Below are 15,104 nucleotides of genomic sequence, written 5' to 3'. Positions count from 1 at the left end.
GTATAATTGATTGCCAAATTGTTAAATTTAGTAGTAATTAAACTATCATCAAATTTGGATTTGGTTAGGGCCTCACATATCACTCTACCCAGTGGCACAAATCTAGGTTTCACTAATTGCAGCATAGTATATCATTTAAATGCTGAATGGAGTTCATAGATGCAATTACTTTTATTTAAGCATATGCTGCAAACTCTTCCTGCCTTTTTAGAGCAATATAGTTTCTGGATGAATACTAAATGACCAATCCTTTACATATTAATTCAAGACTGGAGAAAGTGTAGCCCTGGAAATGCATGTGAGTTCAGCCAGCAGAGGCAATAAATAGGAATAGAGATTGTAGTTAAGTGACATTTGAAAAGCCAGTCGCTCTTTATATCAATAGATAATAAAGCCATGCTCCAAATTTTTGATATTTTAGCCTACTTTAAATATAAATATTAGCAGGAATGGACCCTATGCAGGTGGAATCACCTAGGAATCTTCACACTGATGTGAGTGTGAAACTCTAAGATAAGTCAACCTTAACAGAATGAAGTTGCAAGAAGAGGTTCAGTTTCTACATAGGTGAAAGAGCTGGCCTGAATGCTTTGCTTCAAAGCTCATTTGGATGTTCTGCTTCACAGATTGCATAATCTAAATGGACAGGTTTACCACAAAGTGTTCTACATTAGTATTGCTATTCAAAGAGAAGATCAATTCTTCATCACATATTTACTCCCTTCGCTGATATCACCAGACTGACATGATTTAATAAATACATCTTTAATTGGGAGTCAACCATAATGGATAATAGTATTATCAGTTATTAGGCATAATAGAAAAATGTAACTACTATAGTCCAATCCCATTAAATCATACTACATTACAGAGATATAGAAAGTTCAGGCCTTCAGATTCCTTCTGTGTCCTCTAGATGTCAAAATTAAATTTAACTGTTTTTCATTTTGTTGGACATTTAGGTGCAATTCAAGTGATAAATGACAGACTGATAGTTTTAAGTCATCCACACTTAAAGTTTTAAGTCATCCACATCCACATCCACACTCACCTAAAGTGTACTCAGAAAACAATTCCCACCCCACAGTCTTAGAAGGTAGCTCTTCATATGCTACAAAAAGCTTTGCATGGTCCTTAAACTGATGGAAATAGTTTATTCCTACTATATTATTTTCAATGATATCTTCCTTTTGCAGAAATGTTTTAAATATTTACAAGAGCTGGGGCAAGAAAATTTTCTGTCCAAAATTAAAGACAGAATGTTCCATTCTCATGTTTTAAATGCAAATAAATTGTCCTCATCCAAGCACTTCTGTTATTTTCATGAGAGGAAAAGTATGAACATAGGATGACAATTAATGTATTTCAGTAGATCAGTGACTCATAGTATTACTGCTAATTAATTTAACAATATTAAATTATTGAATCACTTTATGCTGTAGCATGAGGCATGCTAAAGAATTAAGTATTGTATATTATCCCTAAAAGTCTAATTGTTTTCAGTCTTTTTAACTGCCAAATGTAAATCATTTAAAAATTTGGGTCATATTTATAGTTTAATTGTATTCTTAGAATACTTCTATCAATCTTAGTATGATTATTCTGAATTTTAAAGGGATTTATGTAATCTACAAAACTATAACTATGTCTGTAAACTAGACCTGTGTCATTGAAAAAGTGTATTATAAAAAAAGATTGTAAAATAAAAAAGATTAAATAAGACAATGTATATCAATAGTTATTATTCAAATTGAAGAAAGTCAATATCTTATACACTGAAATTGTTGACTTAGTTGTGGAAACAGGAAAGTTCCGATTGTGTGAATGTTCCAAGAATGAGTCTCTGCTGTAGCACCAGCCCTCTGGAACATTCTGTCCCCAGGATGAGATTTGACCCATCCTTCTATCCTTCATCAAGGGCCTGAAGATCTGGCGCTGCTTCTTGGCCTGGAGACATAATAGGGTGCACCTCCAGTGTGGTGCATTTTATCATTAGTTGACCCCACACATCTCTCCTCCCCCTCCATCCATATTTTAATTCATATTATTGTACTTTTATTAATAGTTTTGCTATTGTTATGTTTACATTTTGTTTTATCATTTTTTCTCTGTTTTACCATTGTAAGCCACCCAGAGTAGCTCCACAGCAAATAAATTTAACCAGTATGATAAATAAATAAATAAATAAATAAATGATTCTGATTGTAAAGAATTATTGAGTTAATCTTGTAGAACAAATGAAAAAGTGGTTAAGTAAACAATAATTTTGAAAGAAGAGAAGGTAAGAAAAAAATCACCTGGATTCTCTTTAGAAGAACAGGAGAGAATGGAAAATCAGACTTTCAAGATTCAGTTATTATAACTCTATAACAGTAGAGTTCCAACAGTACTTTTGGGGTTTGTTTCTGACTTTGCCTACTTGAAGAATTAAAACCAACTGCTGAATTGGTTTGAACCACTATATAGACAGATTGAAAGGATTAATGAAGAAGTGGTAAATATCTTATAAATCGCTTAAACAGTATCTGTGAAAAAGAGGCTGGTCAGGAATTTAAAAGATAACAAATACATTCAGGAAAAATATGTTATTGTACATACTACATCAGCTTTGACATCCAAATAGTATTTGCAGAGCATCCTAAATCAAAAAGTACAGATTTTTAAAGGTGAAGAAGATATTTTGAGAATCAGAAAATCTTATTCTAAAGGTCATAAGCTATTGTAAGAGCTGAGACACTTATACTCCCAAATATTGTTCCTCCCTCTCCCCCCTCCTCTTCAATCTAGCTGGAACTGATCAAAGCTGAGAACATCTGGACATGGTGGTTACTAGAGGATGGCATTTGAGTGGAAAAACTAAAGTATAACCCAAAGAAAATTAGCCAGATCAGAGATCTATTTGTAATCAATAATTAAAGAACTACAAATAATATAACAATTTTGCATTTTGTGTTGGACATCAAACACCATTTTTCTTTTCAAAAGTCCAATACATTTCCTTTCTCCTTTTTAGTGTATGTCTGTTCAGTATACTTCTCTTTTTGTTATTTGCTTTTTCAGTTGTTAGGGTTAGGGTTATGTTTACCACATTGTGCTATAAGAGAATACAAAAACACATTTGATATGACAAAGCTTTGGTATTACAAAGCAGTTGCATGACAATAGTTTATAGATTTATAATGCCATTGCAAAGTAGGGTGTTCATTCAGCTTCATTTCCTTGCTTCATTTAATCATGGGATACACTGAATGCTAGGTGTTTGTTTACTCTTCTTGCTAGAACTCTAAGTGCTTTCCTGCTGTTAGTAGTGAATAGATGCAATAGACATTTAAAACCGCTTTGTGGTCTTCTATACCATGACTTGTTACCCTTATGTCTAACAAGAATAAACAAAAGTATTTCTTTGAAAGAAATTGAATCTATTTTAAAAACTTGAAATCATTTATGGAATTACTTTACCTTATAATATTTCTTGCTGGAAAATAGATACCCATAGAACATAAAGAGGTTTTTTTTAAGTTTCAAAACCTCTATGTACTTGAATATGTGATCTAAGAAAAAGGCATTCTTGTATTTGCTGGTTTATTTAAAAATATTCAGTGTACTTTGTTGTTTGTTGTTTCAAAGTCTCTATAGTGGTAAGACAACTTCATGTTGTTGATTTCAGCCGTGAAAATAATTCCCATAATTCCACCTGGCCTCTATGTATTTCCATAATTTTCTTATGACCACTGCCAGAATTAGATGGAAAAGAATAGGAGGAACATCCGATCTGAATAAATAGTAGCTAGGAAAGTACTGTACCAGATGTGTTGGAGTTGATTTAATGTCTGGCTTCATCTACCCTGTTTCTCCAACAATATGGCCTCCCCCAATAGGAAGTCCCAGCATGTTTTATAGGCATGAAATGAAATTAAGCCCCTCCCCCCAAATTAAGGCCTATATTAAAACATGCGAAATGGGGGGGAATGGTGGGGGGGCTTGCCGTTAGGAAGTACTTTTGTTGCACACCCGGATATGGTGCTGCCTGCGTTGACCCCAGTATGAAGTGCCCCACCAATGCCGGGGTCAACATCCAAGCCATCGCTGCCCGCCTGCCCGAAGATGCAAGGGGGGGGAAATTAAGTCACCCTCGAAAAGACGGCCTAGCCATTTTTTCGGGGCTCAAAAAAAAATAAGACCCGGCCTTATTATATGAGAAACACGGTATCACTTTTAGAAAGGGACTTTTTGGTTAGATGTAAAATCATGTCAGCCTCATGAAATGGAATCGCCATGGAATCATCATCAGACAGCGCTGGTTCTTTGGCTTAGAAACGGAGATGAACACCGTCCCCTAGAGTTGAGAAGGACTACCGCGTGTGTGCAAGGGGAACCTTTACCTTTAGAGAGGTAGAGGACTTTTTTTCACGTCTTATAAATAAATGGCAGCAGATTTTATTTTAACCATTCTGCTGTCAACTGGGGAGATATCACTTCTGGATTTTGTGCTTGTGATTTTAAAAAAAATGAAACTTTGACTTTGGTTTTGCTGATTAGATAGAATTGTTGCTATAGAAATGTTAGTTATATACTAATATGTAAAAAGTAGAAAGTTGAAGTTGTAATGTTATCTTGTACTATGCAAAAAAGAATCGAAGTCAACACTTTTTTCTTTCTTCCCTTGTACCTCATATTTTCTTTTTTCCTGTCTTTTTCCTTCCCTTAATTTCCTATTTTTTAAATTTTTCTTTGTACTGTATACATTGATAAAACATGATAAAAGTCATGAGATAAAAAAGATGCTATGCTATGTTTATGCGTTTCTATTCTTCTAATTTGAAGAATAAGTATTTCCCACTGAGCTAACAAAGCTAAGAAAAAAAAAACATTAGCTTATCTTTTTAAAAGCATAGAAAAATAAATTATTATACAGTGCAATCAGAAGAATATAGCATGGAGGTGCCCCTATTCTGTTGCAAAAGTAGAAAGTCCATCCCTACAGTTTGATGTCATGTACTAAACTAGGGGTCCCCAAACTTGGCAACTTTAAGACTTGTGGACTTCAACTTCAACAAAGCCGAAGTCCACAAGTCTTAAAATTGCCAAGTTTGGAGACTTCTGTAGTAAGCCTTGAACATGCTCCATTTTCATGAGCTGTTTTTATCATCATTCTGCAAATATTGGGAATTTCTCTAAATATTCTGAATATCTTTCTTTCTTTTGCCTTGATAATGATATGTGCTAAAGTTTAAGTGCTGAGAAGGTATATATAGCTAAATAATATTGATAAATAATCTAAATCTTGCTTCCATCATTATTTAAAAAAACATATTGAAGCAATCAATTCACTATACCTATATTCAACACTGAGGCAGAAAAAGGTGGTAACAGAGGAGCCGCTGCTCCTAGATGATGACATAATGGAAGAGTGGTACTCACCAGACCCTTTCGAGGATGAACCCCCACCAATGGTTAATGCTAGGGAAACTAAAACATGTCTGGATTGCTACTTGGTAAGACCTACAGGTAAACATTTCACTTATACTGAATATAGACCCCCTAACTGTCGTATTACAAATCTTCCCCAGTGCGAATATCAAGGGACTAAGTATTGGCAATGTATGAAAAATAACACGATAAGGTGCTACTATCTACGATCCCCATGGGTTTCGGTGAAACATACCTGACTACCCCGTAAGTTAGCATCATACAAACATGACCCAGCGTGTGATGGCTGTGTTGATAAACAGGGGATATTGACAGCGTATGTTGGGACTCCGCCTACTTGCACAATTTTCAATATTACCTCCAATTGTTTTTATATGTTACCCATGGAAAACGGCCAGATGCAGAACACATTAGTGTTAAGGTGTGCTGGAAATTTTGGGGAGAAGTGCTACACAGCAGCCCCTAGGGATAGCTCCACCGCTCTCTCTGAGGGACAGAAATGTGAGATGCACCCTGAGTGTAAGAATGGAAGGGGTGGCCTCAGATATACTATAGGAACACCGGCAACCTGTACAGACTTTAGTCTACCCCAATGCATCTATGATACCTGGAGCCCCCCTACAGGTTGTATCGGGAACAAATGCACCGGCATCTTCCGAGTGGAAGCCTCTTTCAAACGATGTATGGGAAACCAGGGACTTGTGTGTTATAGGGATAGTGGAATCGTACCCACTCCTTATTGGAGAAATCCTAGATACCACGCCCCCGCACCAAAGCCCAAATTTCCTAAACCCCAGGGTGAACGCGAGGCTAGCAAGATCCCTCCTACATTAGATCGGGACCCCTTATGTCCCAACAATTGCACTGCATGCCTCAAAACGGTATTAAGGGGAAGGGAGATTCGCACTACCTTGATATACCGTACCCACTACACCTGCACGTTGGCTCCCACCCCCTGTTGTTTCAATGGAACCTGGTACTCTATTTGCCCACAAAGGAATGAATGCTTTGATCCCAAGGTACAACCTGCCCAAACATGGTTGGTGGTTAGGAGTCAGGGGGATAGCCACGGTACAATTATTGCTCAAACTCGGATTCTGACACCTACTAGCCCAGCAACTTTTTTGTTTGATGTATGCAAGGTGTCCCAATGGCCCACCTCATGTGGAACATCCTTGTCCTGGCATAGGACATATTCTCACGCCGATATATATATATGCCCCTACTAGAATCCTACTGCAAGGGGGAGGTGGGATTGCAGTGGTAATGTGGCTGAGAGGTACTGCCCATATTGGAGCTGTGCTCTGTGGGCCACGTACATCTCCTCGGGAAGGGGGATTAACTTGCAAATCTCACGTGCTTTGGAGTCTAAAGACTGCTCCCTGTATAACTGTAATTGGGTTAATATCACCATTCCTAATCCCCAGCACTGGATTGCAAAATATGGGCCCATGACCCCTCAGGAACATATGAAGAACTTCGTCCTCTTTATCCCACTACTCAAAATTTGGATGAATGTGAAACTGCACACTAAATCTCTTGATGTGGGTGTAGTTTCAAAGGGGGGGATGAAGCAGGACCAATTAAGGCATATAAAATATGGACATTATAGAAATCTAGGTCATAAGTTAGAACAAACCTACAGGTCAAATTTACTTCTGTATTTTGTCTGCTGCGAAATTAAGGAACTTATATTTTAAGGAAGTAAAGCTCTGCTTCTCTTGCAACTAAGGATGGGAATGGAAAATTACTGTTGGTGTAAGATAACAGAATAAGCAAGAAAAACATACCCTCTTTTTGTGTTCCTGCCGTAACACAGGATATTGCATTTATCTGTCCTAAGATGCGTGTATAATCAGTTGACCGTAATTTGTGAAAGTGTTAAAGGTAAACGCCCAGACCTATGCTGAGGTCATTCTGGGTATAAAAAACCACCCCAGATGCAGCTGGGTGTTCAGAATCTGTCATGCTAATGCTCTGAACGTGTTGCGCAATAAACCTGATTTCCTCCACCTTTTCCGTGGTCTTGAGTCCTGTCTCTGACATATGACTTGCTGCTACAATATCCATAAGGTTTAGTTATGGGTTTAGAAGGCATTATACAATATTTATAATTCAGCACTAGTAAGTTGAATGTACACTACTTGTTTGATTATACAATTTGTTCTATAATAATATAGACTCTTCTATTTTTTTATCATAAATCAAAATATTATAGTACTAAAATAAATACAAGCAGACGATCCAAGAGTTAGTACCAACCACTTTATATGCAAGCAATTTAGTTGTGCTGTAGTATTATATTTAATTTAAGAGAGTTTGGTAAGAAAACAATATTTTAAGGTCACCTTTGAGTATTCTAGAAAATAATTATTTGAATTATCAGTATTGTGTTAAACCAGGGGTGTCAAACTTGCGATGACACATCATGTTGTATTGCAACTTTTCCCCCTTTTGCTAAACTGGGCGTGGCCAGTGTGTGACGCATCCAGCCCACAGACCACGAGTTTTACATCCCTGTGTTAAGCCAAGAATTTTTTTTGCTTCAGGATAATAATAAGAATTTGTAAAGCTGTTTTCTTTATATTAGTAGTTTGCAGTCACTTTCATTATTTCCAAAACTTTTTAAAGAATTGTAATAGGGGTTAAGAAAACTAACACTGCATCTATTGCCATTTGACAATGACTTTGCAAAAATCAATCATAGATAATAGATTGGCAACATTTGATTAATGTCCTTGTCTGGGTTACTTTAAAATTCTAGTGAGATTGTGAGGAATAGGGAATCAAACCTAGAACCTCTCCATCAACCACATCTTAAAAGTGCAACAATTCATTGTCAGCTCATCATTCATCACACTTTTAAGAAACATTACTTTGCTGAAGGACCACCTTGGTGTTCCAGCCATCTTCATTCAGATGATTGCCAAAATTGAATGCTGGTCCTTTCAGAAGTAATTAGATTTATGCAGTGGAAGAACAATCCTGTTTGATTATCTTTCAATGAAAAACTGTCATGAGATGGTGACCCTGGAAGCTAGATGGCCTTCTGCCTTTTCTGGAAATTCATGACAATGACAAAAGTGTTTTCCCAAAACTTAAACAACTGTATGTATGGGAATGTGCAAGAAGATTACACCACCACTCCTTTTGGCTTTAAATAAATCAGCATTGGAACATACCAGAGAACAATACATTCTTTATTTTTTAATTAATGTGGTCTCCCTCCTTGCTATACCAATCACAAAATTAAAGAAGCTTTTTGTAGGCATTTAAGTTGATTACACCTCTGTGTACATTGCCTTAGGTGGTCTTCATCTTACTAATACAACTCTTGCCATCCATCACTTTTTGATAAAAATTTGAGATGAATTAATAATAAAAGTAGAGTTGTTATTAGAAGTAAACTCTCAGTGTGAACTAGGATTTTTATATTATCAAATATATATACACCTACATGAATATTCACTGAGAACTCTCAGTGTATTTTTCCATTTAGCCTTCTGAATTTAGAGATATTAATTGCATCTCTCCTTTGTTTTGTTTTTAAAATCAGAATCTGTAACATTATGTGGTGTTAATGACTGTGCTGTATGTGGAGAAAGTAGAAAGTGAGCTAGAGGCTGTCCTTTAATATATAGGCAGATAATGACAAGGTAGAACCAAACAACTCTGTTTACAATCCACACAGTATAACACAGTAACATTGGTGGAAATAGCACTGATCTAGAATAAATGTACTGTGGATTGTAGCTTACATTTATAAGAAATTATACTAAGTGGCATGCTCTTGAAAGAATTATGGAATATATTATTGACATAAATTTTGAAAAAGACCTTCAATTATATAGGTCAAGCAATTTGTTTGCAATCATCATTCTGTATGCCAAAAATTTAATTGGGTCATGAAGAGAAATTATTTTAAACAACAGAGTTTGGCCAGTAGTAAATTAAGATTTTCTAAAATGTATATTAGCTGTTAACATTAATTACAGATAGGAGTTATGGAAGAAGGCTTGTCATACTTTTTTTTCTTCCAATAGATACCATAATCCATTCACTCTGGCATTTTGCTTGTTAACTATCAATTTAAATTTGTTATAGTTATCACAGAAACAACGATTTATGTTTCTGGCTATCAAGTATTTGGAAGGTTAGGACTAAAATGAAATTGTGAGTAGTGTATCTTAATTTTTTTTTCATTTATATACATAGTGTTTCAACATCTTGAACTGTTGTAAAAGTACAAGACTCAAGGCTGGAACAATTTTATGTATCTCCATCATCTCCATCATGGATCTATCATCTGTCTATCATCTATCTATGATCTTTCTCTCCCTCCCTCCCTCCTCCCTCCCCCCTTGTCTATCCCTTGTCTGTCTGTCTATCTATCTATCTATCTATCTATCTATCTATCTATCTATCTATCTATCTATCTATCTATCCATCCATCCATCCATCCATCCATCCATCTATCATTTTACTTATGACCACCCATCTAATGTAGCATTACCATGCAACAGTAATAAAATTATAAAAAAATAAAAATCTCAGTGCCTTAATTTATAAATCTTTAGGTCTCCAGCCTCAACCTTACCCAAGCCTAGGGAGAAAGCCTTAAATAAAGCATTCCTGAAGTCTAGTAATGTAGGGATGTCAAGAGGAAAGTGTTCCACAGGGCAGGGATTGATATTCATAAACCATGCTTCCTAGGTCCCACCAGATAACAACATTTAAGAAAAGGGACATAGAATGTGCCCACCCTGACTGACTAGTGGAACAGGCAGATATCCTCTGAAAGAAGGAGTCCCATCAAGAGCTTATATCAATGCCACCCATGCTTTAAGGTTGACAACACTCAAAAATAAATTGGAAGTCAGTGCAGGGCATGCAGTACCATTGTAATGTGTCAAGCCATGGAGTGCCCCGAGCTGCATGCATCATTGCATTTTAAACTAATTTATATTTGTGAATGGTTCTCAAGGGTAGTTCCGTGTATAGCACACAGCAGTAATACAACTGGGAAGTGACAATGGTATGATCGTGAGCAATGGTCCCTGTTTCCAGAATGGATTCAACTGGCAAATAAGATGAATCTGTTCAAAGCTCCTTGACCATATATTCTTCCTGTTCAACTTTGTAGAACTTTGGCAAGAGGCAAAGATGATTCCAGCAAGACCAAAAACCAAGAGCCGTTCCATCAACCATTGCTAGGGTTGTATCAAAGTTGGTTTCTTACAACTTTCAGGCATTAGATCAATACCAGAGCAGCATCACCTGGCCAGCAAGGTATGGAAATATATACTATATACTAATGAAACTACATCCCATGCTGTCAGATAATCTCTGCAACAATTTCATATAGATCTTAAAGAAGAATGAAAAGGGGGTCAAACTATCTGGTACTCCACATTAGTCTAGAACCTGCATTATGTTTCTGATATTAACACAGTTGAGAAAGTCCAGAAATATTTCACAAGAAGAGTTCTCCACTCCTCTACTCGTTGCAGAATACCTTATGCCACCAGACTTGAAATTCTAGACCTAGAAAACTATGCCGCCTTTGCTCCGATCTAAGTATAGTATATAAAATTATACATTGCAATATCCTATCTGTCAATGAATACTTCAGCTTCAACTATAACAAGACAAGAGCACACAATAGATACAAACTCAAGGTAAACCGCACCAAACTTGATGGCAGGAAATACGACTTCAGCAACAGAGTGGTAAATATCTGGAATACTCTTCCTGACTCTGTGGTTTCTTCCTCAAACCCCAAAAACTTTAACCTTAGACTGTCTACTATTGACCTCACCCCTTTCCTAAGAGGTCTGTAGGGGGCGTGCATAAGCGCACCAACATGCCTACCGTCCCTGTCCTATTGTTTCTTTTTTATTTTTCTTATATTTATCCATTTCATGTATCCATAACTATGGATAACTATCTTATAATTGCTTGACAAAATAAATAAATAAAAAATAAAAATAAAATAAAACCTCTGTCCCTCATCAATACCAACTAGAACTGGCAATAGAGGAAGGAGAACTACTTCAAAATAATGCATCCAACTCCATCCCCTGCAGCAAGTCTAGAAGAATACTGTGGACAATTATCTTGAAAGCCATAAAGAGATGAAAAAGGCAAGGTGCCCTGCCCCCATTCTGAACCTTCCAGATGCCGTTCACAATGGCTGACCTGACTGGAATAGGTCTAAATAATCCAGTTCATCCAAGGGTTTATAAAGTTGTGCATTAATCATCTTCTTAAAGACTAGACAAAAGTTATCCAGCACAGTTGGATCAAAAAATGGCCTCTTTAAGAAGGGAGCATGCCAGTGATAGAAAAAAATTTATATTGATGTGCAGTGGAATGTTTGTAAAGAGAATAAGGCTCTCAATGATTTAAAAAGAACGTTTAAAAAAACTGAAAAGAAACATGGAAGATTTTTATCAGTTGACAAGATGAACTTGAATAAGAATAATAACTTTATTGACTACTGTTAATAATTATTGTTTGGTTTTTTATTTAAAGACAGTAATAAGTAAAATATGAAATATTTTAAAGTGAAAGACAACTGATATTACTAGGTAATGTTTGTTAAAAGAAATAGAAATGTAAAAGATTGTTAATATTAATGGCAGAGTTGTACTTGAATAGAATAATTATCCCATTTACTATTGTTATACATATATATATATATATATATATATATATATATATATATATATATATATATATACATACATACATACATATACATATATATACTTTTTTCTTTTAAGAATTTAGCGTGTATTTTAAGGGAATGTACCAAGCAGAATTTGATTGAAAATAGGTATGTGTTATAAAATAGAGGTTAGAAAATGAATGTTATAACTGTAAAGGTGTAACTTAAATTTTTAAATAAGATTTGAAAAAAGATACACAGGTGTTACACTCCAGTCTAGTAATTACAGGGGAAAATTTGTTTCATGAGAAAAGATAATATGAAACTGTAAACAGGACAGACGAAAGTATAAAAACATTGATTAGAAAGATTTTAAAAATTAGAAAAAGATATGTAATTGAATTAAGAAAGGAATGAGATAATTTAAAATAAGGTTATAGGAAGTAAAGAAAGGGAAAATCTATTGAAAAAATTGCAAAAATAATTATAAGATATGGATTAGAATGTATAAGATAAATATGTATTGAGTTTATGTCTGTATGGAGAAGTGATAACCCGGGGCCACGCTGTTCTCAAAAAAAGATATTTTATTTGTATTTGTATGTTTTGTGAAAACTTAAATAAAACTTTTATTAAAAAAAAAAAAGAAGGGAGCATGCCACCTTCTCCTTTGAGGCAGGTGGCATCACTCCCACCTACAGTAAGTTATTAATCATATCTGGACCCATCCATGTGCCATCTCCTTTACCAACCATTAAGGCGTGTAGAAGTACTAACAATCCCAAGGACTATTTCCAGTTCCCAAATAACCTAACTCAAAAAATGTCTCAGTTATCTCCATAAGCCCTCCCAGCTGAAATTAAAAGTGAAGAAACTAATTATATTTCTAACTGACACTTAGTAAAAACTTATTTCTGGGGTCATTTTGTTATTACACACTAGCTTGCCAAACATGTAAACGATAATATTAAGAACCACCACATTTTCCCTTAAATAAACTTTTACTCTCAGTTCTTTTCCAAAATATTCCTGTAGTATCATGAAGGTCAAATAGATTATTCAGAATTATTTGCAATTTTAGAGGGCATTTCCAGATCCTGTTCCTCACTGAAAGAAGTTTCACAACTTTGGCAGGACTGGAAACTGACCTCATTTATCCCTATTATGGTATGTAAGCCTACCTTCCTTCCCTCCCTCCCTCCCTCCCTCCTTCCCTCCCTCTCTCCCTCCTCCCTTCCTCCCTCCCTCCCTTCCTTCCCTCCATCTCTCGCTCCCTTGTATCTGTGTTAACCCATTGGAGAGAGGTTTGTCTTTTTGTGTCCCCAACCACTAAGATGACAAACTTCTTCAGAGTAGCCCAGATAGAATCGGAAATGAAACTGACTAGAAATCTATCACCACAGGCCTGGGACAGTCAATGATTTTCAGTACCAGATTTTTTGTTTTTCCTTTTGTTATAATTCATTTGTAAAGAATGAGAGTGGTAGGTTTTTTCAACTGAGAATGGAGCAGAAATTTCCTTATATTTCAAACCTACCTAATTTACAATGCTTGGTTATGTGATTCAGCTGGTTGAATTGCTTTTCTAGTGCAGCCCAACTACTTTGTGAGAAAAAGAGGGTGAAAAATGACAGAGGCAGGAAAAGTCACCATGATGTGTCACTTCCTAAAAAAGCTTAGCACATACAAACATTTGACTATGACAATGCCGCTCATATATGGCTATGTCAATCTTACTAAAGGTAGATGGTACTGACCTCTGACTAATGACTTTTTATATGTGTGCTTCTGAGTTAGCATTCATTCCTAGCAATTGCCTAGACCAGTCCCTGAGGTTTCTTGGCAAGATGCGGTTTGCCATTGCCTAGAGCTGAGAAGTTAGAAATCTCATTTGTTTGTTTATATGTAGTATACCAAATCAATTAAACAACTATCATAAATGTACCTGCACCTCTTTCTTGTCAGTTGCATGTAGAATTGAGCATGTATTACACACTTCTACAATATTTGTCTAAAATTGCTATTTAATTATCTCACAGCTATTCAGGACTACACAGTTATATTTAATGTGCACCATATCCATATACACACATATACACACACATAATAATGGATCACCACTTTAGGTTGGAGTTCACTGCATACAATATGACATTGTCTTTTGGTGGCTGAATTTTTAAAACAAAGAATGACAACAATTGAAATATTAAAACTGTCATAATGAATGACTGAAAAAAAATTGATGTAGAAAGTAGCAGTGGTGGCCAACTCTTTTCCTTGTTGTTAGGAGCGCCCCATGTTGTTAGGAATGCCCCTTGCCACCAGCTGCTCCTAACGGGCAATCTTGGCGGAGCATGGAGACTCTCTACTCCCGCCAAGCACCTTTGCTGCAGACCCGAGACCTTCTGTGCCTGCCGCTGTTGCTTTCTCTTCTGCCTGTTCCGCTGCCATGTTTGGAGCTGCCGTTTCCATGTTTGGAGTGCCGCTGCTGTTTGGAGTGCATTTGGAGCGGCGGCAGCTCTCCAAATGGCGGCAGCGCTCCTAAGTGGCGGCAGTTCCAAATGCAGAAGTGGAAGCTCCAAATGTAGTGGCAGTGCTCCAAATGGCGGCAGCGTTCCAAACACGGCAGCAGCTTCAAACATGGTGGCTGTGCTCCAAGTGGTGGTGGCGCTCCAAATGCAGAAACGGCAGCTCCAAATGCAGCGGTGGCATGGGCAGAAGGGAAAGCAACAGTGGCATGTGCCGAAGGTCTTGGGTCGGCAGCAAAGGTGCTTGGCAGGAGTAGGGATCTCTCCGCGTTCTGCCATGATCGCCAATTAGGAGAGGCTGGTGGCGAGGCATGGCTACCCATGGGGTGCTCTAGGTGAGGATGCAAGGGGGAGAATTAAGTCACCCCCGAAAAGATGGAAAAGCCGTTTTTGGGGGGCTCAAAAAAAAATAAGACCTGGCCTTATTTTATGAGGAACACGGTATGGAAAAACTACCTGCCACCCATCCCCCCAAA

The 15,104-nt window shown here is 36.7% G+C and overlaps 1 protein-coding gene across 2 annotated transcripts in view; it reads left to right on the top strand.

The window, feature by feature from the left end:
- STS (steroid sulfatase) overlaps positions 1-15,104 on the top strand; it is a 200,872-nt gene that overhangs the window by 120,480 nt on the left and 65,288 nt on the right. The gene's annotated exons all lie outside the window — the stretch shown is intronic.

Source organism: Notechis scutatus, chromosome 5, assembly GCF_049901735.1.
Source record: "Notechis scutatus isolate UNSWTSFEM ecotype Mainland chromosome 5, rNotScu1.2, whole genome shotgun sequence".
NCBI lineage: Eukaryota > Metazoa > Chordata > Lepidosauria > Squamata > Elapidae > Notechis > Notechis scutatus.
Note: the sequence above shows the minus strand (reverse complement) of the source record. Positions and strands in the feature narration are given on the sequence as shown.